The sequence below is a fragment of the Aquarana catesbeiana genome, linkage group LG09 (assembly GCF_042186555.1).
Source record: "Aquarana catesbeiana isolate 2022-GZ linkage group LG09, ASM4218655v1, whole genome shotgun sequence".
NCBI lineage: Eukaryota > Metazoa > Chordata > Amphibia > Anura > Ranidae > Aquarana > Aquarana catesbeiana.
Genome location: NC_133332.1, coordinates 16,396,014 through 16,401,077, shown reverse-complemented (window position 1 = coordinate 16,401,077; position 5,064 = coordinate 16,396,014).

The window sequence follows — 5,064 nt, the reverse complement described above, 5'->3', positions numbered from 1 at the left end:
TCTAATTCCTCCTGTATTGAATTGTATTGTAACTGTACTGTCTGCCCTCATGTTGTAAAGCGCTGTGCAAACTGTTGGCGCTATATAAATCCTGTATGATAAATAATAATATTATGTGCCTGCCATAACCACGATATAAGAGTCCAGTGTGTCAATAGGAAACATCAATCCATATATAGAAAGTTTAAATCAAGTAAATATAATATACCTTCCTATCTATTTACTAAGGCTAGCAGCATAAGGATTAAAAATAGTTCATGTTGATTTACTTTAGAGAGTTTAGTTTCACTTTATACAAAATAGGTGGGGGGTCTTGTCATAATAATAACATATCTCCTATAATATCAAATAGAAAAATAGAAACTTCCCATATGTCCCCAAAAGGGATAGTGGGAAAGGGAATTTTAATGTGCCAAAACACAAATCAAAGAGAGATCATCCATAAAATAAAATTTTTATTTCCACATTAAAATCTGTAAAACATAAAAACATGCATCTAAACACCCAAAAAACAGGATAGGTGGATCGACGTGTTTCGCTTGAAAAGAGCTTTCTCGGGATCCACTTCCTTGTTCTCTCTTTATAATATCGTAGGCAACAAATGGATGCAAACGATCAAGGTCCCAAAATGATTTGATAAATACGAGATGAGATTGTAAGCTCTAACGAGCAGGGCCCTCTAATTCCTCCTGTATTGAATTGTATTGTAACTGTACTGTCTGCCCTCATGTTGTAAAGCGCTGTGCAAACTGTTGGCGCTATATAAATCCTGTATGATAAATAATAATATTATGTGCCTGCCATAACCACGATATAAGAGTCCAGTGTGTCAATAGGAAACATCAATCCATATATAGAACCCCCAAAAAAGAATTATTACTGACTGCAGATGTAATTGTTCCAAAGGATATATATGTAGCACCCTCTAGTGTGTGCTAGATGTATATAGGTTTGTTAGTGTAGATCAGGCTTTGTCAACCTTTTCCACGCAAAGCCTTGAAATAACTTTCCGGTCTCAGGGAACTCCTACTACTAATTTCTATATGTATATCTCATAATATATCAGTGTGATGGTTAGTGGGAAGAATGCTTCGTACACCTATGGTGATTGGGAAGAATTACCCCCTTACAGATAGCTAAAAAGATCAATGGTGTCAGTGGGAACTTATCTGAGAGGCACGAGAGGCTCATTGCTTAAGGAACCCCTAGCAACATCTGGAGGAACCCTAGGCTTCCATGAAACCCTGGTTGAGAAACCCTGGTGTAGATGTTAGTGTAGGCAGATTTCTTGAGTTCAGGGCTGGATGACTCATGTGGCAGCTCACTCTGGCACTTCCCGCCTGGTCTGAAAGTTGATAGAAACTTCCAGAACTAGAGGGAGGGAGCAAGGAGAGGCTGCCATGCATATTTATGAGGCCCCAGCCAGTCTCCAGTAGGGGGCTGTCAGGGGACTGAGTCCACCTCATAAATAGACATGAGCCATGCCAGCAGGGGCAGTCAGGTGGAAGATGGAGATACAGTGCTGAGGGGGCTGTTGGTGGCCCTCAGGGGTGCCACCTAGTCTGGGGGGGTGATCTTGAGCCAGGGCTCAGGTGCTGGAAGGATCCTGCCACAACACGCAGAGGAAGCTCTTCCTGGATGCAAGGGAGCAACAGAGGACAGAGTGGGTAGCTCTGTGGGGACTACAAAGGGGGGAGACTGCCACATGTAGCCAGTATCCCATGAAGACAGTGGTGTGCTTAAGTCTTCTACCTTTCCCTAGAGATCTCCTGAGAAGTCAGCCGGGTGGGCTGGTGAGAGTAGGCCGGGTGGGCTGCTGAAGAGTCAATCTGGAGGACTGGTGTGAAGAGTTAGCCTGGAGGGTTAATGAAAGAGGCAGCTGCAGCCAGGTGGGCTGGCAGGGCCTGGGTCTGAAAAGGTGGTGCTGGGACCACTGAGAGAAAGTGCTGGGAAAGTGCAAGTTGTGTTACTCTACTCTGCTACAAGTATAGGGCTGCGAGTCTCTGCCTATAAAGGGCCTTTGCTATATCTGACTGAAGCCTGTCAGATCATCACAGAGTGACATAGCTGAGAACAAGCAAGAGTGTGCTGGAGGAAGAAGCTGGAGAGCTGTATATCGGGACTGTATATAGTATGTATATAGGAACAATGTCCCTGAAGTTTGTTTTGTGAAGTCAAGTGGGTATCCCATAATCTCTAATCCCTATCCAAGTTGAAACCCCTGATAAAACATAAAAACAATTCTACGGACTGTTCTCAGTCTCGTGGTGCTTCTGAAGTTTCAGTATGCCTGGCTGTGTAGATGTGGGGGATCCAAGTTACCAGCAGTCCCTATGAGGTGGTCTACATATAGAAGGACACCAAGTTAAGCTGGGCTAAGGCACAGCCCTACCTGTAACAATGTCCATGCCTGTAACAGATTGATGGAGGATGAACCATGAATGGAAATGATAAAGCCCAACACAGTGAGTGCGCCCACAAACCAGCAAAACCCAAAACAGCAAAAGATCAGCACAATAGTCATTAGTGTGGGCCCTGCTCCCAAGGGAGGCAATTTATGGACTCAGTTCACCATCATATACACAGTATCTTGACACGTCATTTAACCAATTCCACCCCTGCTGAGCCAGGTACCAGTTCTAGAAAAAGGGCACCCAACAAAAATGGAGATGAGTCTCCTCAGTTTCCAATACTTTACTTTTATAACATCAGGGCATACATCTTCACACCAATTCCAGTAGCGGTTCTCAGCACTTCCCCCATGTCGGTATCCTTTGTCCTGTCCCCTTTGCTAGTCCTATCCAGGGAACCAAGACCTTTCCAGGTTCCCCCAGCCAGGTAATACCACTTGGCAGGGGCGTTGCTAGGTCTACAAAAGATCTGGGGCTAGAGCCCATAGCAGCGTAGTAAAGAAAGTCATACGCTTGGGCGGGCATACACATATATATAATATACATGTGTGTGTGTGTGTATCCCCAGAGAGCCCCCCACTTACATCAGGGTCCCCAGAGAGCCTCCCCTCCCCTTGGGGACCCCTGCAGAGACTCGAGGGCCATGGGCCCCAGATTCGGGTCTATAGCCCCAAAAGCCACCCCCTAGTGATGCCACTGCCACTTGGTAGTACATCCCTTCAGGAAGGACCCCACCTAGTGCCATGGGGGGCCAGTTTCAGAGTGTACCTCCAGTCTTCTCAGACTCTCTGCCTGAACTTCCAATCAAACTATTTATATCCTATCGGAGGCAATCGCCTAGTGTCCACAATACAAACCAGGCTAAAACCCCCTTACAAGCGGCCCTTCTAAATGGCCTCCATATCATGCCACACCCTCATTGACACTTTGTAATTGAAGGCATGTTGTCTGTCCTGCTCTGGAGTTAGCCTGCCCTTGTTACAGAAGATAATAAGATAGAGACTTGGAGCAAGTAAGATAGATTATAGATAGATGGATAGATAGATTTGCTCGGAGGTCCTAAAAAATGTAGAAGAAAACTTCAGATGAGAAATAGAAAAGCCGGAGAGAATACCATCAGAATTTCTCCAGTAAGTGATCCCTTTGGGCTTATTATCAAGTTGGGTATTTTTCATTTTTGTTTGTGCTGACTTTCTTTTGTTCCATCTCATGGACACGTTAATTTGAAGAGTAGAGAGGCCACCGCGACAGCCCGCCGTGATGGCAGTTAACCTGAACCGCTATCATCATGTCAGACATATTGCTCATTAAGGGAAGCCTAGTCCCTCTAATTTATCCTCATTATGCGTTTAATTGCTTTCTAAATCGGAAAAGGGTTAACGTGTTTGTATTTATCACAGCGAGCAGCACTGTCGTTTAGTGTTAGGAAGCGTTGGTGCTGACTTATAATTCAAAGGGCGCTAGTTATTAGGGAGCAGTGAAGGGTGCTTTAATACCAAATCCTCACATCACGCTGAACTGAGACTTTTCACAGGGGAGAAAGTAAAAGAAGAGAGATGTTTTTTTTCCTGCTCAGGAAGAGATGGTTAGTTTGTTATCGTCTTCTGAGAAACGACTTGGGCTTTCAAAGTTCACAATGCAAAGGAAACTTTTCTATTATATGTCTTAAACAGTTATATTCAATAAAGTTTCACTATTCTTGAGTGGACCTAAAATTAAAAAAAATTGAAAATTTGATACCTTATATGAAACGTCTAGAAAAGTAAAAATGTGCCTAAGCAGTATCGTGGAAGATTTACATTTTGTATTAAATTCCTCCTAAAATTTAGCAGTGTACATCCTGTGGCTAAGCAATGCTGTGCCTATAGGCTCATAGCTGTACATTCACCAGCCACCTTATTAGGTACACCTGTTCAATTGGTAACACAAATTGCTAATTAGCCAATCAAATATTAGCCAATCAAATGGCAGCAACTCAATGCATTTAGGCATCTAGACGTGGTGAAGACGACTTGCTGAAATTCAAACCGAGCATCAGAAGGGGGAAGAAAGGGGATTTAAGTGACTTTGAACGTGGCATGGCTGTTGGTGCCAGACGGGGCTGATCAGAGTATTTCAGAAACTGCTGATCTACTGAGATTTTCACGCACAACCATCTCTTGGGTTTTCAGAGAATGGTGGGAAAAAGAGAAAATATCCAGTCAGCGGGATTTGTGTGGAGGAAAATGCCTTGTTGATGTCAGAGGTCAGAGGAGAATGGGCAGACCGGTTTGAGATGATAGAAGCAGCACTAGAAGACCACACCGGTTGCCACTCCTGTCAGCTAAGAACAAAAAACTGAGGCTACAATTCGCACAGGATCACCTAAATTGGACAATAGAGAATTGGAAAAACGTTCCCTGGTCTGATGAGTCTCTATTTCAGCTGCGACATTCAGATGGTAGGGTCAGGATTTGGCGTAAACAACATGAAAGCATGGATCCATCTTGCCTTGTATCATCGGTTCAGGCTGGTGGTGGTGGTGTAATGGTGTGGGGGATATTTTCTTGGCACACTTTGGACCCCTTAGTACCAATGGGGCATCATTTAAATGCCACGGCCTACCTGAGTATTGTTGCTGACCATGTCCTTCCCTTTTTGTCCATCCCTTTAT